Consider the following 27,932-nt stretch of genomic DNA (forward strand, 5'->3'; position numbering starts at 1 on the left):
GTGACACAGAGCTCAGCACCTCGCAGAGATGTTTTCCCATTAGAAAATGCAGGCGAGCAGTGGTTTTCCCTTGCTCCCACTGCTCCTCCCGCACTGCATTTCCAGGCCCTTTCCCCAGGGACCTGGCAGGCAGCACACAGAAACATTCGCTGGCAGCATTTCCAGCATGAGAGACGAGAGCTAACCCCTCTGGACAAGAGAGAAGCAGCGGGAGGCCGGAGCTGGGAACAGGGAGGGACAACATGTGGAAGCGAGGGGAAAGAAAGTGTGTGAGATCAGCGGAGGAAGGGGGTGGGGGCAGCATGGCGGCACGGCTCCCACGGCTTGCTTCCAGCCCCCCCCTCCCCAGTGACCACGCTCGGGATGCTGTGGTACTACTGTGATGGATTCTCTAGAGAGCCCAGGCTGACTGACAGACGCAGACAAATTATTAACACCACAGCTGCTCTAAGACATCAGCAGTTCACTGCTTGTCACACAAAGCCCTGCACGACAGTGTGTGACATCCCAGGACAGTGCTGGGAACATGGGAACACGGGGGGAGGGAGAAAGGAGCAGCAGCCCAGCCGCTGTGTGGCCGGGCGGGTGCGGCGCCGGCAGCACGGCGGCCATTCCGCAAGCAGAGCGCGGCTCCTCCATGATGGCCGAGCCGCAGCGACGGCCCGCGGCCCCCAGCTCGGCCCGGCAGCTCACGAGGCCCGCGTTCCCTGGCCTCCCTTAACACAGCAATAGGCGAGATGTTGCCAGGTTACAAGAGGGGTTTATTCTATTCCTCTGCTTGAAATTCTTGTCTGGGGGCTGTGAATTTTCTGGCAAGACTGCGAACAAGAAGATCAGATCAGAAACAAAAATTATTCTGCCCTCATCCAGTAATAAAGACAAGCACAGAAAAGACACTGCATTGACTAGCAGTGAAGGGCAAACCATGAAGGTCACATGGCCTTCTGAACATGGGGGTGAGGACAGTGACCTCCACTGATTTTTAGGGTCACCCCAATCTAAGTGCTATTGTGTGGCAACAGCCCTAGGAATCACAGAAACGTAGGGAGGGCGAGCATGGTTATCAGCTCCCCCTCTCAGCCCCTCAGAAGGAGTATGCCAAGCAAATCAACATAGCCTTGCCTTGTTTTGTGCTGGAAAAATTCCTTAAGTTCTAGCTGAACTAAAGGCACATATAATCTGGAACCAAATGCTGCATGTCTGGTGGACGTTGTCATCTCAGGTTAACTTGATCTGAAGGGCTTTTTCCAACCTAATCAACTCTAAATTCTACATGGCAGCGTGACTGGCAAGGCAGCATGCAGCTGGTATCTGCCATGTTTTTTAGACCCCAGACTCACACAGGAATGTTGGCTCCCAACATGGGAGCCCCTTCCCCTGCTCCGGGCAGACACCGTGCCTTTTCCTCACAGTCTGCACTAGCTGTTGCTGCCGCACTGGCCGGCGGTCCCTCAGTCCCGCCCGTGGGGGGCACCGGCCCCGGCCCGTGCGGCTGTTTCCCCCTCGCGGGGAGCCGTGCGAGCCCCACCGGGCGAAACGGCACCGAGGACGGGCCGCAGCGGCTCCTGCAGCAGCCGTCGCTACGGGCCCGGCGCGTCCCGCGGCCCTGCCCGTCCTGCCGGCGCGGGAAGGGGCGGCGGCGGCTCGGGGCTGCGGCGCGGCGCGCGGTCCCCCCTCGCGTCCCCCCCGCGCTCCGTCGCCAGCACCATCGGCACCGAATGGCAACGGCGCGCCCGGCACGGGCAGGGCGTGCGCCTGCCACGGTCCCGGCACCGCCACGGGCGGGCGAGGACCAGCCCGGGCCAATCCGCCTGCCCCGGAGCGGAGCCGAGCCGAGCCGAGCCGGGCCGGGCCGGGCCGGGCGAGCAGAACCGCGGCGGGCGCGGCGCGGCCCCGGGCGGGCGCGCGCATGCTCGGCGCGACCCCGTGAAGGTCAGCGCGGGCCGGCGGGGACGCGCGGGCGGGGCGCTTTAACCCCTCCCGCGCCGCGGCCGGCGCCGCCCGGGCGGGGCGGGGCTGCAGCGCCCGCGGAGGGGATGCGGCAGCGGGACCGGCTGTCCTCGGGCCGGGCCGAGCCCTCAGCCCCGGCCCTTTGTCCCCCGGCCGGAGCATGCGCCCGGCTGTGCAGTTCAGGGTTGTCTTATTTTTCTTATTTTCCCCCGTAGCTGCAGATACGGCTTGGAGCCGCAGCCGCCCCGATCTCCATCAATAGCCACAGTACCTTCTGGAGCAGGAGGACATTTGCTATGAAGTGGTAGTAATTTAAGCTGAAAACCATACCGTATATATTGTAATCTCTCTGGATGTTCTTAACAGACATCCAAAACCAGGTTTCCTTGAACATCAAATTCCAAGGCCAGCCACTTGAAAATTAAGGAATGGCAGCCTTGCTTCAGCGGTCAACTGAGTAAATGTAAAAAAAAAAGTCTAAAAATCCTGCAATAATAAAAACTCAGCTCTTAGCATGGTGGTAGTTCTCCAAGCACTTTAGAAAAATCAGCACATGCAGCTCTTATGTTTTGCAAATGGAAAATACAGTACAAATGGATGGAAGTGACTTGCCCAACGTTACCTAGCTGAGAATGAAACCCATTTCCTGTGATTCTTCAACCCTTCACAATAGTGTCCAGGAAAACTACTGTGTGAGGCATTTGCACAAAAGGGTGAAGGTTGCGAGAATGTAATTTCCCATGTTAGGAGAAACAGCGTATAATTTTATTTCAAATTGTTTGGTTTTCTGTTTTCCCAACTCCCCCCCCCCCCCCCCCCCCCCCCCAAATTGTAGAAAATAGTTGTCAATGTTCTTTTAAAAAGTGACTGATTTAACCTGAGTGATCCCCAACTGCTGCAAGTATCCTGGCAGCTCCCAGCCATCTCTGACCTGGAAGTTCTGTGTGCATGGGGCTCTGTGCAAGCCCTCTGTTCCTCCATGCATTGCTGAAGGCTGAGCACGCGCTGGGGCCTCATTCGTACTCACTGTCAGCTCGCTTATGTCCCATTCCAGACCATTTCATTTCAGAGAAGGCTGATCTCCTTCCCTGGTGCTTCCTGGGGCACTGGGAGCCCACTTGGTCTCTGTGTGTGTGGTTTGGTTTAACTTCTGTTATTCAGGGCTTTTCAGACTGTTCAACTAAGAAGGTCTGATTAGAAAAGATGTGAACCAAGTTGTTGTTTTAGGGAGACATGTTTGCTGCTACTTGCCATTTTTTGGTCTGTAGGTAATTATGGAAGTACATGAAGGTGCTGATTGCTTTAAAAGGTATGGTTTCCCTCATCCCTCATCCAAGTTTCACTTAAGTCAGCGTTGCTCTTTTCACTGAAACTTAGAATATTCACAACAGTTTTTGTATTGATGCAATGTGGCATAGATGCAATGTAGCGATAGAAGACATGCTGGAACCAGAAAATATTGCAAGACGGAGGCTCTGCTTAATCTAGAGAAATGTCCACTTGTTCCTGAGTTCAGAATTATTCAACAGTCTCATTAACAGTATGGATAATGTACTTAAAGAACATGCTTATTCAATTTCCTAGCAACATATAGTTTGGAGAGGTTACAAGTTGCTATAACGAGACTATCAAAATTAAAATCCTGAGGACCTGGAGATATGTCCCTGTTCTTTTCAAACCACAATTCAATCTGAAACAGTGCAGGGTTCCACATAAGGATATAAATCAACAACTATCTAAACAGAAGATGGAGAACAAACTGGCTGAAGAGAGGGTTTTTTTTCAGAAAAAACATCTGGTTATATGACAGATTGTAAGCTAAATGTGAGTTAACCGTTCTACACTGTCAGAAAATAAAGAGATAAACCCCCAGAAGATCAGGAACTGCGGGAATGCTGCCCCACTGCTCTCATCCCCTTGGTGGCAGCACAGGCACTGACAATGGTACTCTAGATTCTTCATTTTTCCTCATTCCATCTCTCCTCCTTCTCCCCATCCCCTGAGCTCTCCAGGCCACAAGCTGTTCCAGCTCAACATTTCCTTAAGGTTGAAAAATTAAATGTTTGCCAGAATTGCTGAGGAACTCTTCCAAAGCAATTCTGTCGTGGTTTGAGTTGTCAGTGTCTCATCCAGACCAACCTTTGCCGTCGGGCTCTGTGCATCAGAGGAAATGTGAGAGAAACCAGGAAACCAGGATGGTTAAGGAAGGACAGTAAGTGTGACAAGAACTGTAAGGTCCAAACAAGATAAAGAGAAAAACAACAGTCATCAGGTCTCCAAAAGGCTGCTGCACATACAGGGAAGAGCTGCTCCCCATGCACAGAGTACAGAAAAATAACAGCTTGAATTTCTCCCAGAAGATTTATGTTAGATATTCAGCAGGAGTGACAGAAGAGATGTCCTGGGATAGTTTGTCCAGCAAGGATGGGACTCCTCATCGCCAAAGGTCTTCAAGAACAGGTTAGACAAGCATCTATCAGAGTGATGTAGGTGGTGTGGATTCTGACTTCGGACAGGACAGAGGACCAGCTGATTTCCAGAGGTTCCTTTTGCCTTATTTCCCTACAGAAACTGAAATTTTGTAACACAGAGGTTCCTTTCTCTGTTAGGCCTTTCCAGTGTTTCTAAAATCTGTTAGGGAGGGAAGGGAGGGAAGGGAGGGAAGGGAGGGAAGGGAGGGAGGGAGGGAAGGAAGGAAGGAAGGAAGGAAGGAAGGAAGGAAGGAAGGAAGGAAGGAAGGAAGGAAGGAAGGAAGGAAGGAAGGAAGGAAGGAAGGAAGGAAGGAAGGAAGGAAGGAAGGAAGGAAGGAAGGAAGGAAGGAAGGAAGGAAGGAAGGAAGGAAGGAAGGAAGGAAGGAAGGAAGGAAGAAGGAAGGAAGGAAGGAAGGAAGGAAGGAAGGAAGGAAGGAAGGAAGGAAGGAAGGAAGGAAGGAAGGAAGGAAGGAAGGGAAGGAAGGAAGGAAGAGAAGGAAGGAAGGAAGGAAGGAAGGAAGGAAGGAAGGAAGGAAGGAAGGAAGGAAGGAAGGAAGGAAGGAAGGAAGGAAGGAAGGAAGGAAGGAAGGAAGGAAGGGAGGGAGGGAGGGAGGGAGGGAGGGAGGGAGGGAGGGAGGGAGGGAGGGAGGAGGGAGGGAGGGAGGGAGGGAGGGAGGGAGGGAGGGAGGGAGGGAGGGAGGGAGGGAGGGAGGGAGGGAGGAGGGAGGGAGGGAGGGAGGGAGGGAGGGAGGGAGGGAGGGAGGGAGGGAGGAGGGAGGGAGGGAGGGAGGGAGGGAGGGAGGGAGGGAGGGAGGAGGGAGGAAGGAAGGAAGGAAGGAAGGAAGGAAGGAAGGAAGGAAGGAAGGAAGGAAGGAAGGAAGGAAGGAGAAGGAAGGAAGGAAGGAAGGAAGGAAGGAAGGAAGGAAGAAGGAAGGAAGGAAGGAAGGAAGGAAGGAAGGAAGGAAGGAAGGAAGGAAGGAAGGAAGGAAGGAAGGAAGGAAGGCAAAGAGAAGTGTTTGTCTCTGTCTCTAAAGATTCAAAACATCATTGTTAAGAGGTACAGAGAGAAACTTATTTCCTAATTATTTAAAAGTAATCAAAGACAACAGCATTGATGCTAAAAGACAGAGAATATATATAATATTATAGGATACAAAATAATGAGTCATCAGAATTATCATCCACCATACTAATATTTTAGTCAATTCTGTTGACCTCATGGTAAGCTATCTAGTTCTACCATGCCTTTACCTCCACTTTTCCATCATCACCATCCTCACCATCCCTCTTTACACCAAGTGTGCAGCAACAGCTGTGCACAGCTTCAAACATCTGAGCAAAGAACCAGAGCACTGCAAGGAGCAGCCATAATCCTCATCCTCTAACCCAGGGCCTGAGCAGAGCTGCAAAGTGTGAGAGGTTAGTAGTAAGACTTTTGGTCCTGGAAGGAGAACAGCTGGGAATACAGATTTGAATTTTTCAGAAGTCGAATGAAATAGAGGAATTCCTTGGTGGGTAATCCTGAGGGAGCAGAGAAAAAGACCTATTAACAACTACCCTCAAACCAACTGCCCCCTACTCCAAAAAGTGTATCTTCATGATATTTGGTGGTTAGAATGATGGCTTTGGGATGCGTTTGGTAAGAGCATCTAGAATATTCACCTGCTGTCACTCACTGACAGAACAGAGCTGAGGGAACCACTGGGTCAGCAAGTGGGAACCACTGGCTCTTCCAGTGAGGGCGGTGAGGCCCTGGCACAGGCTGCCCAGAGAATCTGTGCCTGCTCCATCGCTAAAAGTATTCCAGGCCAGGTTGGACAGGGCTTGGAGCAACCTGGTTTACTGGTTGGGGTGGAAAGTCACTTCCTACTCAAATGATTCTACAATTCTCTGATTCTAAGTATAATCAACAGCAACCACATCACATCTAACCTTTCCAGATATAAGTTTATTGCACAGCACTTTAAATCTTGGTATTCCTACAAGACAGCTGCTAAAAATCTGAGCTCTGAGGTTTTGTGGCTATTTTCATTTACTCATATCAACCTTGTCCTTAATGGTCCTTTGTGTCTAATGTTTATGCTTTGAAGCATTTCTACATACCTGTCACATCCACATTCACTCTTCCTTTTATCAGACTAAACAAGTGAAACTGTTATTTGCCTTCTTAAAACTCTGTGCCCATTTCTCATCATTCCATCTTTTCCCATCATTCCATCTTTTCCAAGACTGACACAGTCCCAGCTAACCTGGCTAGAATAAGACAGAATTTACCTCCAGTGCCCAGGCCACATGCTCATGTTCCATTAAGACTTTTCTCACAAGCAGAAATCTATCAAACCTCGCCAGGCTCAGAGCTGCCTTCCACAACATCCTGACAGTGACAGCTCCATGTTCTCTTACACGTGAACTGAAGTACCAGGCTGTTTCTCCTTCTTAAGCACTGTCATTAGATCACTTCTGGCATACCGTGCCTACTCCTGTGACAAGGCCCCAAGTGCCTGGCTGTGCATTGTACTGCCACCAGATACCAGCTGGTTTCTGTTTGTGTAGCTCACAGTCATGCAGTTCTTCCCACATAACCTGTTCTCTTCTGCTTCAACAATACCTATCTTGCATCAGCAGCAAATATAATTATTACATTGCCTATTTTTGTGCCATGGGCATTAGTGAAAATATTAAATGACACCAATCCCTAGAGAAATCCTGAAGAAACTGCAATGTCTTTTGTGTCTTCTTTACTGAGCTCCTTATCTACTCTGCAGTTCTGCTTTTACCTGTCTTCTGAGTCCCAGCCAAATTTTCAGATCACACTGTATCAAAGGCTTCACTCAAGTCTGGACAAGAAAGACACTGAATCCTTTGTGAGGAATCAATCTACTTATCTCAGAAAGAGTAGATTAGTAAACTTAGGCTGCTTTTTCATACCACACATATCCTCCTCATGCTCAGTTATTTTCTCTTTCAAAAATCATTCTTGAGCTTTGCATGGACTTGGGATGAAGCTAGTGCATCTGCCTAGAGTACTCTTGCCCTTCTGTATTGTCAGAAAACCTAGAGGATTTCCTGTTTGTCAGGAGTCCATTAAAGTCCATTTTGATTAATACCAGCAGTGCTAAGAATTATGTCATATTCTCACTGAAAACAATTTGAAAAGCGTCTATAGTTTAAGCAAATCAATAGTAAGTAAATATGGACTGAAAGATGTATTCATAGGCAAAGCTGCTTAAGAACTGAGCACTAGGAGGCTGGAGAAAGCACAGAACCAAAGAAGGAAAACAGAGCAGTCTTGGCATGGACTGTCTCATAAATCCAGCTCCCACTTCAGCTGAACTGGAAGGACAATTAACAGGGGAATACAATCATGTCAGCATTAGAACGTGATGGAACTGAGAGCAGCAATAGTGGTCATGATAACAAAAACTGCATTGCCAGACAAGGCAGAATTTCTTTAAAATTATTTTATTTGGCAGAATAATTACAACAATTACAGATTACCCCAAAAAGTCAAAGATAATAATATCAAACAGTACATCATTACAGCAAACAATGGCTTTGGAAAAAAAAACAATGACAGTCAACAGGAAATGGCAAATGTGACCTAGAGGCAATGTAATAAAACATTATTATATGCCTGAAATTCTTAATAGGAACATAATTTGTATGTAATTTGTATGTAACATTACTGAAAAGTTATAAACATAAATAAAGTTGTAAAAGTAATAAAAGCAAGTGAAAAGAAGATGACTACTATGGACTCCAAAGTGGGTTTTACATACAGATTTTTTTACCTCTTTCAAAGATCTAAAAGAGAGAAGCAAAATATTTGTAGATTAAATCCTCACACAAAAAGATTTTGGAATGTTTCACAGCCAAGCAGGAGAGACGATAAAAAACTCAACTTGGCCTAAAATGTTAGACAGGAGATTTCAGCTGGAAAAAGTCAAGCTGGTGGAAGATAAATCCTGAGGTGGAAGAACTGTGCTATGTGTGTAGAGCAGGTAGGATGGTTTGCTAATCCTTTCAGTGCCAACTCACTCAGTACATGTATGAAATCACAGGACTGTGAGCACAGCAGCTCCGTGGCACAGGGACATGATTACAGCACTTGGGCTCCAGCTGGACAATGGGCTTTAGACTAAGGCTCACTGAGCAACCGAGCATTGCAGAAGTGGAAACGGTCTGGCTACAGCACAGCACAGAGGCTTGTCTGCTCCTCTCCGTCACCAGAGCACAGGCACAGCAGGCTGGCAGCTCCCAGCTCCCAGCTCCCAGCCACAGCTTTGGCCGGGGTCAGCCGCACGCAGCAGCGCACGCCGCCATCCCAGGAGAAAGCACATTGAGCGACAAGGCACACAAGGTGCCACAAGTTATGTGCTAAATCATCTTCAAAACGTGCAGAAGAAGCGTAAGCTGAATCATTCTGGCATTCAGTGCTTTTCAAAAGAGAGTTTACTTTGGAGAACTTCCAGGAGAGAGGTGTTTGTGCATGGCCATGAAGTGTCAGAGGGAGAAGAGCTGAGTGCTGTACTTTGTGTCACATTCTCTGTCACACACCACAATCCTTCCCATTCTTGGGACTCACTAGTTTCTGGTGCTTGGAAGTATGAGGAGGTACAGCTAAGAACAATGTCGTCTCTGACCTTGACAGTTTGCAGATGAAGTTAAGGGATGGAAATAGAAGGAGCCCAGTGGAACAGAGAACACCAGTCATCCCGACAGGCATGCCAGCTGTCTTGCTACTCTTGTTTGGAACAGCCACCAAATTCCTACCCTGTGCACCCCATCCTCGACACCTGTTTTCAGATCAATTTATACCCAGCCTGCAACTTAAAACCATTAGCCATCAACAACCACTTGTGGGGGATTTTGACTCCTTATTGTCTCTTGGGAAATAACCATGCTTCCTTCTTCAAAGAGATTCCCTAAGTGTTCTGATAAATGTATCAGAATACACAGCCAAGCTAGTATATATCATATGATGCAGTGACACCAAATGTTAAATATTATGCTATAAATATTATGCCAAATAATAATACATAAATATCTGCTAAGGTTATAGAGAGAAAGGCTTTAAATTGTTATTGTAGCCTGAGATACCATGAAAATTAAAGCAGTATTTCTTTAAATCCTAAATCCAGATCTTGGACATTAATCTCCAGTTGGGTATTCACCCAATCTAAACAAGCATAAAACAAACGTAAAAAATTAGTGAAAAGTTTATGTAATGCAAAGTTAATCACTAATATTCCAATAATAAGAAATACAGGGAGCTAAGAAGTATTCCAACACAGAAAAAGCTTGTATTTCTGTTCTTCAGAAAAAGTTCTGTCTATCACATAACTTACTCCTTTTCTGCTGCATTTGATCTTTAGCAACTCTTCCATTTGGCTGATTTTGTTTTGACAGTTACTCATTTTTTCTTATCTTCTGTTTCTCCACCTCCTTCTATTTGAGTCAATCCTTCCTCTCCCCAGTTCAAGCTCCTGCTGTTGCACATCACAAAACTGCAATTCTGTCTCTTCTGAACTTGGCAAATATTTTTTTTTTCAGTCTGATTAAATCCTCTTGAAATACCACAGGCAAAAATTTGCTCTGAAACTGTCTCTATGCAGTACAGATACTGCATATAGAAAAGGGCCCAATTCTGCATCACTCTGCATCCCATCAGCCTCATGCATTTGCTGATTTTACCCTGCCCTGCATCCACTTTGCCATGCAATCCCAGGATGCCTTTTCTCTTCCACAGTGCTGCAAGGAGTCAACAATCCCAGCTCCTTGTAAGAAATTATTTAATCAAAATCAGTTCCAGACCTGCATCCCTCCCCTGTTATGGCCTTATTGTAAGGCTTATGATCTTCCCTTACACTTCAATTTCATTTGTCTATCAAAAGACAAATCCTCTTGCCTGTCTGCAGAAACAACAGGTCTCTGATATTTCAAACCAGACACAGCCCTGAAGAACACCCCCCCCAGAAAATTACTGTTCTGTCTGGCAGCAGGTGAAGAATGGACCACATATAACTCCAGAAGTTAATATTTCAGTTCCTGATCTCGTTGCAGTCTCCCTGTAGCAAAGCATCTGAGAGAGCAGGAACGTGTGAAATGCTTTTTCTGCCATTTGCCGATGGCTGGAGGACAGAAGGCCTCAGTCACTCTCTCCAGACTGATGAAGCTGTGACATATTCTCCTGATTCCTATAGCAACGGTGCTGTATCTGCTCCCAGCCCGACAGCCCACCGCTCCCTCCTCCAGAAAGCTTCTGAATACCCTTGCTGTTAGTGATGCTCTCTCTGGTCCCTTTTCACCCTGAGCATGCACTGAATTCCACGGTAACTGACACCTCACAGGACGGGAGTGCTGCCATGGCTGCAGCCTTCAGGACTCTTTAGGAAGGGCAGGCTGGGGGTGAGGAGGAGGAGCTGCCCTTCAGCCAAGCGTGTGGCTGGAGCACACAGAGCTCTGTCTTGGGATGGACAGAGCGTGAGCTGAGAGCTCACAGACCAGAGCTAGGATCAGAGTTATCAGGTGCACCAACATGGAGTGCCATGTTGCAGACTACCTGCTGAGGAAGAAGTAGTGGGACCACAGGCAGCACGAAAAATCCCCATGTCCACAGTCTCTGGTATTCATGGAAGACTTCAACCACCCAGTGTCTGCTGAGGGCATAACAGAGCATGGCACAAGCAATCCATGAGGCTTCTGGGTCACACTGACCAGAAACTCCTAACATGGGCACCTGAGAAGCAGAAAAAGAGAGGTGCTCTGCTGGACATGGAAGAACCGGTCAGGAATGTGAAGGTCAGAGCAGCCTTGGCTAGACCATGACATGGTATTTCAGGAACATGAGAGGATGGACCAGGGTAGAAAACAATCAATCAGTTAGAAAGAAGAGAGTTCCAGGAGATCTGGTTGATTTTCAAAGATCACCTCCTCCAAATTCAAGACTGGTTTATCCCACAGGCAGGAAATTAATCAAAAGCAGTAGGAAGCCTGCATGCATGAACAAGGAGCTCCTGACTGAGCTGAAGCATTACCAGAGGCAGAAGCAGGGACAGGTGACCCAGAAGGAATACAGAGACAGTGTCCAAGCATGCAGGGATGCAATCAGGATAACAAAAGCCCACCTGGAGCTGAATCTAGTGAGGAACATGAAGGGCGGACAGAAAGGTTTTTACAAATATCTCAGCAGCAGAAGACAGTATGTGAGAATGTAGGCTTACTGAGAATGAACATGGAAAAAGTTGAAGTACTGAATGCCTTCTTTGCATCTTTCTTTATTGGCAAGATTGGCTGTCAGGAATTCCAGGCTCCTAAGACCAGTAAGGAAGTCTGGAGCAAGGAAGACTTGACATCAGTGAAGGAAGACAAGATTAGGGAATTTTTGAACCAGATGGACATACACAACAGGTGAACAGGTTTTACTTAGAAAAGATTGCCCAAAGAGCAAGTTCACTCCATCACTGCAGATATTCAGAAGTTCACTGAACTTGGTACTCAGCACATTGCTCAAGCTGACCCAGCTCTGAGATGGGAGGTTGGAACACATGGTCTCAAGAGGTCCTTTTAAACTTCAACCATTCTGTGATTTTATGATTCTACTTAGGAAAGACTTAAGCATGACAAGTAACTCAACTTGCCTAATCAACATGTAGTGAATTGGTATGAGGAACCAACCACAGGCTGGAGACTGGAGCTGAAATAAGACAAGGACAAAACACCTGGAGTGCCTTTATCTGCAAGCATATATGTTAGTCCAGCAGCAGTGATTGAAAGTGGGTTTTGCCTTAAAAGGTACGTATTAGGGGGCAAAACAGTATGTTAATGAAGATAAGTAATGCATTTCTGTTTTGCTATCCTTTAATGCAGGACTAGAAAGAAGCTACTGGAATGAAAAGCAGGCTTTTGATGAAAAAAGTAAACACTGTTTAGTAATACCTACACACAATACACAGAAATTCATTCAAAATGCTGCTTCTAAAATAATTTTCTCAGTTGATCACTTTGAAATTATCACTGTTCCATTAGTGCTTCTGCATCCTATGCCTCATATTTAAAAAATATAAAAACATCAAACCATGCTTCAATCCTACTTCTGGTGCCAAATATGAGTTGGCTCCCTTAGAAAAGAATCACAGTGGGTTTAGAAGGAGTGGTGCCTATTATACATAATTTGCTTACTTTATTAGCAGTTCTTATGTGGTGGATCTAGTACAGATAGGCCTGTCAGTGTCTCTGCACAATTCTCCTTTTAGAAATCAGAAAGGGCTGCTGAGATGCAGATTCTTTGCATATACATTGTTTCCTGCTTTTTCAGATCTGTCTGTCCATGCCTTTGAAAGAATCAACATCAAATACCCTCTGATGCCTCTCTGGATAGCAAAAATCCTACTTTTCTTATGGGAAGCCACAAAGAATTCTTTAATGCTGGCAGTTAGGAAGGAACTCCCCTGATGAAACAACACTGCACAATTAATCTGTTTTACACAGGGAGCAGGAACACTTCCAGTTCACTCCTCCTTGTCAGCTGCAGGATCAGAGCACCTGAATGCACCCACAGCCTCTGCTCCAGGGAGGAGCAACACGGAGAGCTGGGAGCCTGCGCTGGCGCTGACAGAGCTCGGCACAAGCCCTCCTTGAGCACCCCTCCAGCCCGTTGCCATGGGAACAGAGAGATGCCTTCCTGTTGCCAAGGAGACAGCCACTGCTTTTGGAGACTGTGCCCAAAGCATTTCAGCATCCTTAAGATCATAAAGAGTTTTACACAGTCATAATCACCTCCTCCAGTTAGGCACATCAATCATTCTTCCATTCCTGTTTTCAGAATATGTTTTAAGCGTTTTGCTATAATATGTCAGATTATCCCTAATATCTGGTTTTGATATCAACACTTAAAATGACATTGTCAGCCTACACATCTCTGCATGCCTGTCTTTTCTCCTGTTGTCCTGCTGCTCTTTCAATTCACTCTCACCGATCTAATGGGCAATAAAACAGATTCCTTCCTCTCCATTGGCTTCCTGCAGTCTAGAACTGCACTTCCAGAAAAGCTGGTTGGCAAAGGCAGTGTCCACCTCGCCTCTGTCTTTGCCACTAGTTTTAGCCAGAATATGTCTGTAAAATCAGTGGGCTCTGTCCACCGGAGGCCCCAGGCAGCAGCAGCAGCAGCAGCAGCAGCAGCAGCAGCAGCAGCAGCAGCAGCAGCAGCAGCAGCACACGGTGCGGGAGCAGCTCCCGCAGCACGGCTCAGCCCGGCTCAGCCCGGCTCAGCACGGACACTGTCCCGGTGTCCGCAGTGCCCCGCAGCCCGGCTCAGCACGGCTCAGCCCGGCTCAGCCCGGCTCAGCACGGACACTGTCCCGGTGTCCGCAGTGCCCCGCAGCCCGGCTCAGCCCGGCTCAGCACGGTGTCCCGGTGTCCGCAGTGCCCCGCAGCCCAGCTCAGCACGGCTCAGCCCGGCTCAGCCCGGCTCAGCCCGGCTCAGCACGGTGTCCCGGTGTCCGCAGTGTCCCGCTCGGCCGCCTTGCCCAGCTCGCCGCGGGCCAGCTCCGGCAGCACGGGAGCTGTGCCGGTGGGACCGGGCCCGCAGCCGTGCAGGAGCAGCAAGGGCTGCAGGATGCTGCGCTCACAGCACTGCTGGTGCCACCCAACCCCGCTCCACATTCTCTCTCCTCCCTCACCCAAGCCTTTTCCCCATCCTTCTGAAAAGGCTGCACTGATAATTAAGATTTGCAGTTTGGGGAGGAGTGTCCACTGAAAGAGGGGCCTTCTGCTCCACATACCTGCTGTGGGGAAGGAGACACTGCTAGAGACTGAGCTCAAAGACCAGTGGATAGCACGCCTCGTAATGGGGAAGCCTGGCGGCTTGGCGTTTCTGGCAGCAGAGGGACCCCTTCTCCACCCTCATGCCTCAATTTACTGACTGAATGCACTGCAGTGCCCCAAGAGTGAAGGGGAACATGGTCCACTTACTAATCACAGAATAGAAGTACAGATTCATTTAGGTTGGAAAGGACCTTCAAGATCATCAAATACAACATACTTCCACCACTAAGCCATGTCCACAAGTGTCATGTCTACATGTCTTTTATCCTCCACCTCTCACTATCCTAATCACTTTTTCTAGAATTCCTCTTGTTCTACTAGTAACTGCATCTTAAGGGATATGAAACTCCATTCTCCCTTCACAACATAGAAGTGCCACAGATTTATACAATATTACAACAGTAACTTCAGCTTTGTTAATTCATTTTCTGTAATATCTAACATCAAAGTTTCCATTTTAATCACTACTGTTAAGCTTGGGTTTACAGAGAGCTCTCTATAAAGATGCCATGAGTTTTTTTCCTGAGCTGAAAGAAATTATTGTAGCACTGATGTGGCTACATTAGCAGGTTTATTTTCTTTATGGACTTTACATATAAATTTATTCCACCATATTATCATGCATCTTTGAAACACTCTTCCCCAATCCTAAGAGACAGGTTTAGGTTCTGCTGCACCAAACAATGTCACATTATCATCTAATTTTGTTGCTTCATTACTTAGACCTTTGGAAATCATACATCATACACTGCGCACCAATGGGGAACCAAAAAAGCACAGAAACACATTTATTCATCCTTCTACAGCCACCACCTTCAGCAACTCCCAGTGTCCCAGGGATTGCACTAATCCAGCCTAGACCTCTTGAAAGCTATGCCTGCAGTTTCCTAAAGGCTCATCAGTCAGTGGAAGTCTGCTCTTGGGATTTGTTGCCATTATCTCTTGACTAACAGCCTGACAGTATCTCTCCTTTTCTGTAGCCTTTCCCCATCTCCTTATTATCCCCTTTGCATGGAGAACCTCCTTGACTGCCTGACCTTAAAGAAGAAGAGGTGTACTCTCACCTCACAAGTACCCTTACATTTCCTGGCAAAATTCACCAGGAAGTGCAAGTGGCTGCCCCTGGGGAAGAACAGCCCCAGGCATCAGGAAGTGCTGGGGGCGACTGGCGCAAGAGCAGTTTGTCAGACAAAGACCCTGAGTGGAACCGAGGCAGCAGCGAGGGCAGGACACCTGTCTGCACTGGCCACCGTGCCAGGAGGGGATCCTACCCCTCACTGCAGCACGGTGAGGTCACTGCTGGAGAACTGTGCCCAGTGCAGGAGAGACGTGGACATACCGGGGAGTGCAGAGAAGAGCCAGAGAAGATGACAAAGAAACTGGAGCACCTGTCCTGTGAGGAAAGGCCAGGAGTGCTGGTAGTGCTCATCTGGAGAAGGCTCAGAGGGGAGCTCATTAATGTACATAAATTCCTGATGGGAGCACGCAAAGAGGATGGATCCAGGCTCTTTTCAGTGGTGCCCAGTGACAGGCTGGGCCACAGGCACAAACTGAAACACAAGAGGTTCCTTTGGCACATCAACAAATAGTGTTTTACAGTGAGGGTGACAGGTTGCCCAGACAGGTTGTAGAGTCTCCCAGCTCAGAGATATTGAAAGGCTATCTGGACATGGTCCTGGGCAACCAGTTCTGCTTGATGACCTCCAGAGGGCCCTTCCAACCTCAACCATTGTATGAGTCACTGCTTTTTCTTACTGCTTACCAGGAGTTTTCTTTATTGACTATCTATTTCCCTTGTTAGCTTTTATATTCTTTAGAAACCTGGCTGAGTGCCATTTTCAAACCACTGAAATGCAATATGCTGACAAGCCCACTTTTATTTACATGACCTATAAAAGAATTCTAATCCCAATAAAACAGGGACACAATGGAGAATAGAATAAGAACATAACAGACCCATGGGGCACATGTGTTTGTCTCTACAGAAGACAGGGTGACTCCTTACCTGCAGTGGCACACTTACACACCAAATCTTCAAACAAAATACAGGACTCCACTAATTACAACTTTGTGTGCAATTTACATTGTTAAAGATATTAACAGATGAGGATGGCTGCAGCACTTGACAGAAGCCTTCACTCAGAAAATAAAATTTGAAGGAGTTATGAAGAGCTTGGCAGAAGACATTACGGAACACAGTATCAGCCAGTACTGGTTTTTTATCACACTGCAGCCAGTGCTGGTCACATCTCTAAAAGCATACTGCAGAATTATAACCATACAGATATAGAAAGACTAGATACAAAGTAATCCTCTTATGGAGAGGAGCTGAAGCAGAGTGCCTGTTTACATTGCAGAGGAGGGGGGAAATATACAGAATAAAAATTGTCACTGTGATGAAAGGAGCACATTATCTTGTAACAGAAGAACTTGAGGATCACCAACAAAAATGGAGGACTAAGTTCAAAATGAATTAAATGTTTTTCATTTAAAATAGCCAGCCTGGGGCACTAACTGATATAGGACTTGCCAAGAGACACTGAAGATGCAAAAAGCAGTGACTAGATAAGGAGCATTCAGTTTTCTCAGTCTTGTAAACCACTTGGCAAAGCCTGTATGTGCTAAATGTCCCCAAGACACATGCCACCATTTACTTCAGATGGTGGTGGAGACTAAAAGTACCAGACAGTCCAGAGCAAAGTTATGACAGCAGATGTTTCTCAGGTGCCCTGTCTGAGGGCACACTGTCTTGGTCCCTAGCTGGTCCGTGCACATCCCAGGGAGATCTAGGCATAGATCTAGATCTGTGCTGTTCTTAGCAGTCCACACGGGTTCACTTCCTAACTAAGATAGGTCTGGACTACCAAGCACAAAACTGGCACAAGAATTACATACAAACCACATACAGATACCGTTGGACTAGAGACTTTGATTCATACAAGAATGCTAAGTATTAAGAGAACAGGCAGAGGGGGCTGGCATGGCCTTTAGAGCTTCAAATCCTTCCTTGCCCCAAGTCGGCCTTGATCTGCCAAAACCCTTCTTAACAGATATTTGTCCAAGTTCTTAAACCTTCCACTGGCAGAAGGTCTACAAGCAGTGTATCACATTTAAATTTCCAATGGTTAACCACCTTGTCTTTGTGGAAGGTATAAGGCACACAGTAAGGACCAATGCAAATCAATTAGTGCTCAGTAAAATATGGGTGTCATATGATCCAAAAGCTTCTTTTAGCCATAAGATCCATTAATGTGTAAACAACCATAATCAATGTATATTAACACCTGGCTGGGGTTAATGACTGGCTTCTCAAGTCATGGGATGTTCTTTGATGAATACAGATTACTAAGGAGAGACAGGATTCACCATTAGCCAGATCCCCGAGGACCCTGGCATGTGTTTCATCGGGTCCCATGGACTTCTGTATGTGCATGTTCCTCAGATGGTCTAGGTCCTGATCTACTCCTACTGGGCAGGGCTTCATTCCCCCTGTCCCTACCATGAGATTCAGGGACTCCAGAGATTTGGGAAGAGCAATTACAAGTGAAAACTGAGCAGGAAAAAGGTTGTTGAGTACCTCAGCCTTCTCCATTTTGGTCATCACCAGTTCTCCATCTCATTTATTGGGGGAACAGATCCTGACCATGAGGGCTGACATCCCAGAAACAACCTGTGTCCTGAGCTGATGCCCCAGCACAGAGAGCATGTATGGGGGGGATTATTCCTGTTTGCACTTGTCAGACCTCACCTGTGGTCCACAGTACAAGACAAACATGGATCTGTTGGAGCAAGCCCAGAGGAGGCCACAGAGATGCTCTGAGGGCTGAAGCCCCTGTGCTCTGGAGATGGGCTGAGAGAGACAAGGGTATTCAGCTGAGAGAAGCGAAGGCTCCAGGGAGATTTTCTTGCAGCCTTCCAGTATTTAAAGGAGCCTTGTAAGAAAGACAGAGACCTTTTACCAAGGCCTGTAAGGCAGGACAAGGGACAACACTTTTAAACTGCTGTTTTAAAGAGGGCAGCTTTAGATTAGACCTAAGGAAGACATTTTTTACAATGAGGGAGGTGAAATGCTGGAACTCAACTAGGTGATCTGTGAAGGTCCCTTCCAACCCATCCCATTCTATCCCTCTGTGACCCACAGTGAATGAGCTTTGTACTTTCTCCTGCAACTGCTAAGATTGGCCCCTGTCCACACAGAGTGATTAGCCTGCCAGCCCATTCAGTTACTATGTGGTTACCCCTATGATCTCAAGGAACAAACAAGAATAAAACCCCTCAAGTAACCTTCCACATGTCCTCTCTCTATCATGAAAATTGAAATCTTAAAAATCTGCAAGTAACATTTTAAAATCATTCCTCACTGATCTCACAGCTGCAAACACAGCTCTTCTGTTCCATGTAGACACCACCTTTTAACTGTGAATTCTGCCATTGCCATGAATCATAGTATTTTCCAGGAGAAAATGACTGGCTTAGATCTTTAAAATTAATACATTTATAAATTTTCAATAACATACTTTGTTGGGCCTCAGAATTTCACCAAGTGAAGTCAAATTTCTTTCACATCGTAGAGTCATAAAACATTAAGGCATTGGAGTGGATTTAAAGATCACCTAGTCCCAAGTCCCTCTGCCCTGGGCAGGGACACCCCTCACTAGACAAAGTCACTCAAGGCCTTACCCAGCCTGGCTCTGAGCACTGCCAGCGTCAAGGCATCCACAACCTTCTTGGGCAACATGTGCCAGTGCCTAACTACCTTCATAGTAAACTTTTCTTCCTAATATCTAGCCTAAATTTCCCTCTTTCAATTTGTACCCGTTACTCCTTTTCCTATTACTGCAGTTACTAACAAAGACTCCCTCTCCAGCTCCCCTGCAGCCCCTGCAGACACTTCCACATAACCTCTTCTCCAGACTGAACAGTCCCAACTTTCTCAGCCTGTCTCCATAGGGGAGTTGCTCATCAAAAGGATACTTGCAAATCAAAGGCCACATGCTGAAAAGTTAAGTTTACATTATTTCCCACTTCAATGCAATAGCTGTGCCTGTAAATATAAAAATATATCACTGGTAAATTGTGTTTTCTTCTCTGCAGTTTAGGATCTCAAAAGGAGCTGAACTACCATTAAACAAGTAATTTTAAGAAATTTATTCCAGGCAGAGAGTAAGTGTGCCAAATTTGGGGTTAAAAAAGGTAAAAAATACAATGTTGAATAGAATCTTATACTGACATTCTTGGAGCAGGCAAATTCTTCAGTCTAGCTAAGGCCTTCAAACTAGCTAAAGCTAGTTCTGTTCAGGGAGAAATGCTTCTATCGCTTCTTTGGGCACTGATCACAGACAGACACAAACACCACCTCCATACCAGTAGAGAAAACAGAGAAGGCTACAGGACTGTAAGAGGCCAGAAAGGAAAGGTTAGGAAGTTTGTCTCTCAAACTCTGGAACCTGTGAATGCAGAGTTTTTTTAAAAAATGGAAGGAAGACTAAAACAGCTTTCCATAACATTCATGAGGCTCTTGTCCAGCACAAAGCTGCCACTGCTCTCAAATACATGCAGGTACAGAAATGACAGTGTCATTGTCACTTCCACATCTACTCAGTGAATATTGGAAACAACTGACAAGGACATCTCAGGCTGTCAGTTCACACCTCAGTTGACGACCACTGAGGAAATCAAACACACCTCACTTGACGACCTCTGAGGAACATTCTCAGAACAAGACCTATTACCCAGTGTTTGCATTATGAAAACTCTATGGAGAGTGTGCACAGTGCAACCTTGTGAGCTACATGAAAAGGCACATAAATTGTAGATACCTGCTTGGTTCCATGTACCCAGGACATTTCTATATAAATGCAAAACCTGGATAACTCCCCTGGTATCACACCCAGACTCTTAATCCTTTGCAGTTTAAATTAAGAACCATTCAATTCCTCCAGCTGCATCTTTCCAGAAAAGATAAGCTCCTGGAATGCTGTTGAATTCAAGGAGAGACCACCAAATTCCAGGTGTTAGCCCAAGCACTCTGCTTGGAAACCACTGTGGCAGCACTGCACTGGGCAAGGAGATAGCGCCGAGTGATGATGAGAACAGAATGTTAACATTACCATCTTCATCAAAAAACTGAAGGAGTTTTCACACATAAGCCCTTCCAATTCCAGTGAGAATTGTTATAACCCAGGCTGTTTATTTCCAAAACAAAATAGTATGCATTTCTTCTACCACACAATTTACACTACCAGTGAGGTGACCTGTGTAGGCTGTGAAAGGTGAGAAGTCACCAATCCAGGTGTGGCAGAAACAGAAATCCCCTACAGGCATGCTGTGTACTGGCTGGGAAAACAGACAGTAGGTACAGGTGGATATTCACAGTGGAAGCAACAAGAAGAATGTAACCAATGGTAGAAAATAAGGATATGAGTGGCAGATTTGGTTACCTTATCATGAAGATGCCCAATGCCCATCCAGCAACAGCAGGTACTGAAGAAGTCTCCCTAGCTGGGAAGAGCTAATTTAAACCTGCACTGAGAAGCATGGGAGCCCCACAGATCAATAACCACCTGACATGAACTAATCACGTTTACTTGTGGCAAATGGAGTAATGAATTACCACAAAGAATACCCGCTGCTGCTGCTACTACTACTCCTCCTCTTAGCAAATGCATCCTCCAGTGTCACTTCTGAGCCAGTCCACTCTGCCAGATCAGCATCTTCCTGCCAACACCAGCACAAACTATCACAGAAGCAACTGGCTATTCAAATGACCAGTTTATGTCAGCAGCAAGCTGGCATCTTAGGATTTATTTCACAACACAGTATTTCCCGTATGCCCAAAGGCAAACATTTCCATCTCCAGTCCAAAGCACAGACACATTCTTCCTGACTAAAACAGGTCACTTTTCAAAGAGCTGAAACCTACCTGTATCAGACAAGGCAGCTGAACACCTGGAGTCTCATCTGTGTAGACCAAGAGGAAGCAAGAAATTTATCCTGTGGATGGAGCAGGAGACCAGATATTATGTCATGATGAATTAGCAGGAGATGTTCTCATTGACCTTAAGCAGGAGCAGCTCTAAGACAACAGGCTGAGGATGCATTTGGATCCAGCTCTGAAAAGAGAAAGTACATACTGGGTGAGAGGGAAATAACATACAATAAAAATAACACTCTCTAGAACAGCATAAACCCATGTGACACTTCATAAGCAGCACAACTTGCGGAAAAAGAGAGGGGGAAGAAGAGCAAGAAAGGGAAGATGAGACTGACATAGCAGTTTGGGGCTTCTCTGGAGACTGTGCACATAGGTACATGGCCAGGCTGCCAGGACAGCAGTTTTGCCCAGGCACTGGCCCATCCAGGTAGAGTCTTCAGTTTCCCCACAGGGCCCAGCTTGTATTTGTGGAGTCTGGAAAGAACACAAATGTTACTGCTTGCCTATAACCTGTCAGCCTATTGAGCAGGCTCTGATAAGAAACACAGGGTGGTTAGGATTGCAGTGGACCCCTGGAATTTGCCTGTCCCAGGAAGCAACGGTATTGTCTCACACAGATGTTCTGAACCTTGGGAAAGCAGGCCAGTTTAAGAACATTAACCAAGTCAGCTTGCTTTCATTCTCAAAAAATCAATTCCTTAAAGAACTCAAAATCCACTCCAGCATTTTATCAGGCACCGTTAGGTGCCTGAGTAGCTTAAGGAGAGTGTGGCAGACTGGAATAATGATCCTACAGATTTAGGGCATAGTCAGGCAGCTTCAGTGTCTGCATGCTATGATAGCTCCCAAAGATGATGAACCAGGCTAAGAAGGAAGGGACCTGTTCCATGGGAGGAGCTGAGGCAGCTGCACCTGCACATTCAAAGCCCTGCTCCTACTGACAGCTCTGTACTGTAGCTGAAGAAAAGCAGCATTACAGCAGAACAGGTGTGAGCACCAGTGCACAAAGCATTCTCAAGCAAAAGCTTGCACCTAGACATGCCAATAGAAACAACTGTTCAAAGAAGGGATAGGCAAGAAAGGGAAGGATGAGCATTGCAGTGCCAGCCTGGGCAGTGCCAGGCAGCATGAGGAGGGTGGATATCTCCACCAGGGACAGGACCAAGGCTCTGGATCTAGTGGGGTCAAGAAAAGGGAAGAAAAAAGGGCAAAAAGAAGATAATGGTGAATTCTGCTGAAACAGAGCTGTAGACAGGAAGGACAGAGCCCAGGCACGCAGGAGCTGAGGCAAGCACTGCAGTGGAGGCAGCACAAGTGAGAAGGGAGAGTGCATGAGGTACCGAAAGGAACATTACTGCAGTGCTGAGGAAAAGCAGGACAGCAAAGGCTGAGCGTCCTCACCCTGCCTCAGGGTCAAGGCCAAGCTGCAAGGTCCTCCTCAGAGAGGTCAGGGAATTCCAGCTCTTTTGGTGGGTGGTGTCCCCATGGAAAACAGCAGATTGTTGATTGCTCCTGGGACAACCCCAAGGAACTGATTATGTTCAGAAGCTGCAGGACTTCCTTGAATGGGTGGTAGGGTGAAGTCAGTCTCTCCAAGAAGGGCAGTGCTGACAGTACCAGGCAAGGATAATGCACACTCTCCCAGATCATGCTAACTGGTGAATGATGTTGCTTGCTCCTCAGCTCCCCATTTCAATTCTACCTCAGTTTCTCCCAGCAGCAACTTGCACACAGGGATCCTCCACAGGCCACGGTGATGGAGGGAACGGAGAAGAGTTCAGGCTTCAGGGAACAGGAGGGTGGGAAGGAGCAGCAATCTCCAGCAGCAAACTCCTGGTGCCAAAGTGAGATGGTTTGCATGTGTGGGAAGTCAGGAGATATTCCAGAAAACCACGCAGAGCATCAGTCTCTCACAGATGTGGATCTGTTCGTCCTGAGAGAGTATCTTGGACCATGTATCTCCCTCTGAAGACAGAACTGAGAGGCATCTTAGAGGCAGCAAGTCAAGTACTCTCTCTCAAAAGCTGCCATCTCCTGTGTGAAGGCTGGTTGTTCCTGGAGCACCAGAGACAGCAGTCAGTTAGATGCAGAGCAGCACTGGGCTGTCTCCAGGGACAGGGTGTTAAGAAGAGGACCCTCCTCTCCAGAGGATGCATGGACCATATCAGGGCAGGGTGGGCAAATCCAGAAGAGTGATGGTGTCCCGCTCGCTAAAGTCAGTCCCTGCTAAAGGGGACCCTCCCGAGGGGGCCTGCAGCCCACATTCGGGAGCGGTAAATGAGCACTGGGCTCCCCCTTCCTGCCTGCCTCCCCGGGCGAGCCGAGCTCCCGCAAGGCAGCAGAGCCGCCGGGGCTGGGCAGGGGACCCGGGGCCCGCGCTGGGACAGCCGGCGGGGGCCGCGCCGCCTGAAGCCGAGTCCGCGGGGAAGCCCCGAGAGCGCGGCGCGGCCGCCGCCAGGCTGCTCCAGCCGCGGCTCCGCGAGCGAGCGGCGGCGGCGGAGGGAGCCCCGCCGGGCGGCACCGGCGGCGCAGGGGTCCGCCCGGACTCCGCCAGGCTCCAGAGCGGGCGAGCCCTGCGGACAGCGCCCGGGCGGGAGCAGCAGCGGCGCTGCCCGGGGTCCGTGCCCGGCCCCGCGGTGCCGCCGCCGTGGGCGTCTCGCAGATGCCGGGGGCCGGGCCGGGGCCCCGCGCGGCGCTCACCGTCCCGTCCGTGCTCCGCTCCCGGCGCGTGCGGAGCGCCTGCGCGGCGCTGCGGAGAGCGGCCGGGGACCGTCTGTAAAGCGCATCTCGCCCGCCGCGCCGGGGGAGAGCGTCCCGCGCCGGGAGCCCGGCCCCGGCCGCGCTGCTGCGGCGGGAGGGCGGCGCGGCCGCGGCCCCTGGCCCGCTCCCAGCCCCGCGGGGGCGGCGCGGCACGGAGCTCCTCCCGGGGACCGGAGGGTGCGGCGCCCACGCCCTCCCAGCCCCACGGGCCGCTCCGGCTCTGCCGCCTCGACGGAGCTCGAGAGAGGGACGGACTGGCTTTAGGTCTGCCGCCGCCGCCAAGGTCCTCAGCACTGCCGCCCCTGCTTCCGCCGCCACAGCCATCCCCTCCTCTCTCCACCAGCGCCCTGCACCACGGCCGGAGCCCCTGACTGTGGCAGCCCCCAGCCCCGCGCTCAGCGCCCCGCACTCACCGCCGCCCCCTGCCGCCCCCGCCGCCGCAGCCCCGGGCTCTCGCAGCGCTCCCGGCCGCCGCCGCAGCCTCCGCGCGCTCCGCAGCGCCGCCTGCCGGCCCCGCTCTGCATCACCCCGGGCCGCGGGGCCCGACGCAGAGCCCCCGCCCCGCCCGGCCCGGCCCGGCCCGGCCCGGCCCGGCCCGGCCCGGCCCGGCACCGCCCGCTCGCAGCAGGGTCCGGAGCGCTTCCGACCGGCACCGAACGGGGCTCGCACCGACAGCGACCGGGCCGGGGTTCACCGGGAGGCAGCGAGAATTCCAGTGGCGATGAGGGCGGCAGTAGCAGGATGAGAGAGCAAACAGGCCCGGGGAGCTCTGAGGCACGTCCAGTCCTTCCAACTCAGAACCGGCCCGGAGCTGCGATCCACTACCCGCACGCTTTTCCTTGTGTCAAGGGGCTGGTGACTCCCGGGAGTGTGAAATGAGGGTACTGGGCCTGGCGGGCTGCCGGTCTGTGGTGCAGTGTCAATTTTATCAAGCAAAGGAAAATTGCTTCTTGAACACCCAGGGGGAGATGTCTGTGACATGCACTTTGACAGAGCGATTAGGAGGAACCCTCAGTGTGCCTTGCCAAAGCCCTGCAGTCCATGGGGATGAGGGAAGTTCGGACAGCATGAATGCTTTGGAGTAATGCTCCAAGGAGCTGTGAGGAAGCAGTGAAAGGACTGAGCTCCAGCTGCAAGGAGCCAAGCAAACCTGACAGCTTCACATGCTCAAAAACAGTGCAAGTCTAAAAGATGAAGTAAAATATTGTAAAGACCACAAGGTAGATTTAAGTCTCAGTGGGTGTTTTTAAGGAGGGACTGTACACATGCTTTTGGCTTTTTCACGACATTTTCTGCGTCACATTTTCAAGCTTTTTCCTGTGGTTACTTGTACCAGCAGAACACTGTTGCAAATGCAAAATGAGCTTCTGTGGTACCTGTCACCAGAAAATTACCCTGCTGAGAATCCATGAGCAATGGTTCAGCATGCATGCTGAGAAGAGAAGGTAAGTGCCCAGTACATCCAGGAAAGTTCATAGTGGGAGAGGGTGACTGCCTTGCCTGAAGTACAGCTCTAGGGAGTGGTGAGCCCTGGGGCAGTGGGGCATGAAAGCATCTGCTATAGTGGGGTTCAGGCCATGACTCCGGGCTTGAGACCAAGCTGGCAGCTGGCACCTGCACATGCTCTGCAGCGCTATACAGAATATTTCACAATGGATGTGTGACAAGGCAATGTTGCAAGCCAAATAGAAGACAGTAAGCTCCTATGAAAAGAACTCTTTGTGCTGGAATTGAGAATGGAGGACTGTGCTGGGCAAGAACACCTTGGGGGAATGTGTTAATGAGAGCACCCTGTCTTCTCTCTGCTCATCTGACCAACAACACTTCTGTGAAGCAGTTTAGACCATTTGCAAGACCTGGGTTGCACTCTCCAGTGTGCTGGGAATTGGCTCTGCAGCACTTTGGGGTGAAGCAGCTTGTGAGCTGTGACTGAGTGGAGGACCTGCCCAGACAGACCTGAGCTGCTGGTCAGGGGTGCCCCAGGGAGCAGAGGCAAGGCCACCCTGGGCAGATCCCCAAAGGGAGATGGGCTACTCGTCCAGATCACGTGGCAGAGGCACATCATTTATATCCTGGTCTTGGAGAAGACTGAGGGACACTATGATTAGATACAATATCTGAGTGACAGCATCTGGGTTTGGGGTTTTTTTGTTTTCTTTTTTTTTTTAAGTATATTTGTTAATTTGGAATAGAGTAGCAGCTCCATCACAGATGAAAAGGTGGAGAGTCTATTTTTACCTGTTTCTTGAAGGGACTTCAAATGCTAAAAATGCAGCTGGGACCAAGGCTTCTTGTGTTTTTAACATATACTACACATCCTTCTCTAGGAGCAACAGATTATTCCAAAAGGATATGTCAGCCAGTCTAAAACATGCAATGGATGAAATTACCTTCACAACTGAAGACAAGGAAGAAAAATATTCACTGCTGTGGACCCCAAAGAAAGTGATGTATACACAAAAGTAAACACACCCACTGCACACTGGGGAAAGCAGAGACATCACATAAGGGTGTGCATCTCTTCAGGGCTACAGGATCAAACATGACAATCATGGTAATTTATCTTCTTGGCCAGTACATGACCCCACTGCAGTACACAGACTCAGTATCATGATCCTCACATAGTGCATCATTTCTGGCTGAAATAAAGTACATCCTTGAAAAAGATGTAGTCTTTTTTAGCACAAGAGACAAAAATGCTGGCACAGAGTCAAATCATAAGCACACCTGACTGATTTACCCTCTCCCTGACAGTGGCCAACACTGTCTGCCTAGAAAAAAAATCATTAAAATAGAGTACATGAAGAGTGCTCTCTCCCTGGCAGCTCTCCTAAAGCTTACAGATTTGTAATTCAGAGACCTGCTGCGCAAGAGGTTTTGGCTTTGTGTTTTAACAGCCTTTGATAGATTTCTCTTTTGCAAATTTCATCCACTGTATAGTGACAGTCATGAAATTTAAGGCCATGAAGGACTTACTATACCCACTTACATTTGACAAGTAATTTCACACTTGCTTCCAATAATCTCTGTAACACAAACCAAGTAAATTGCAGCACACGGGAAAAGTTACTAGTGTAATTCCACTAGCTACTCTCAGCACTGAAAGCATGTGCCTGTTTTCCTTTGGAGTTAAATCTGCTGCAGTCATGCCTTACCCCTGGACAACTAAAATCTGCTTCAGTATCCAGTATTCTCACTTTATACATGTACTCACACACCCTATTCAGATCACTCACAACCTTCTAGGAGTTCATAGACTCATAGAAAGGTTTGGGTTGGGAGGGACTTTGAAAGGCCATCTAGTCCCACCCCGCCATTGACAGGGACATTTCCAACTCATAATAAGGTCACTCAAAGTCCTGTTCAACCCAGCCTCAGAGACCTCCATGGAGGAGGTTCTTTCAGCAACCTGTGCCAGTGCTTTCCAGCCTCATTTTAAAAACAGTCTCTCACCTAGTCTGCATCTACCCTCTTTTAGTTTAAAACTGTTAAACCCAGTTTAAAGTAATTATCCCTTGTCTTACAAGAGTTCTGCATCTCACATTGTAAAAGACTTCTTATAATCTTGAGGTAAGTTTTGTGAACCTCAGATGTTCTTCTTTGTTCCCTAGAAGCCTTAAAAACAGGCTGTGTGCTATGCCACCAGGGGCCTTGCTGTCTCACATCAACAGCATCTGTTTCCCCCAGACTGTCTACCCGTGAAGATCTGTTATATCATGTCTTAAATTTGTACTTTATAGGGCTTGGACAGAGCCTGGATATTAGTGTCTGAAACAGGGGGTCCAAAAAAAAATGAAGCTGCTTGCACTTTAATACAGTCAATTTCTTTACAGACTTACCTTTTTTTAACATGCAGTCCTCTCTGGAGGAGTGATACACTATCTTCCCCAAGCACGTAAGGGTGCATTTGACTTTTCTAAGACACAAGTCTATATGAAGGGCCTTACTCTGCTACACACTCTTCTTCACTATCATCCTCTCTTCATGACTTT

At 48.3% G+C, this 27,932-nt stretch overlaps 1 protein-coding gene across 4 annotated transcripts in view; it reads right to left on the minus strand.

The window, feature by feature from the left end:
• SMARCD3 (SWI/SNF related, matrix associated, actin dependent regulator of chromatin, subfamily d, member 3) overlaps nt 1–24,469 on the minus strand; it is a 76,572-nt gene extending 52,103 nt beyond the window's left edge. The window contains exons 1-3 of one of the 4 annotated variants that reach the window (XM_064406395.1): nt 24,354–24,466; nt 22,582–23,235; nt 21,169–21,358 (exon numbers count right to left, since the gene is read on the minus strand). The gene's annotated coding sequence lies outside the window, so the exon portion shown is untranslated. Of the gene's footprint in view, nt 1–1,122; nt 1,325–21,168; nt 21,359–22,581; nt 23,829–24,353 lie in introns of those variants that run through there. The other 3 variants (XM_064407291.1, XM_064406908.1, XM_064407371.1) reach the window with 3 other exon arrangements.
• Nucleotides 24,470–27,932: the final 3,463 nt, after the last annotated feature.

This window comes from Passer domesticus, chromosome 1 (genome assembly GCF_036417665.1).
Source record: "Passer domesticus isolate bPasDom1 chromosome 1, bPasDom1.hap1, whole genome shotgun sequence".
NCBI lineage: Eukaryota > Metazoa > Chordata > Aves > Passeriformes > Passeridae > Passer > Passer domesticus.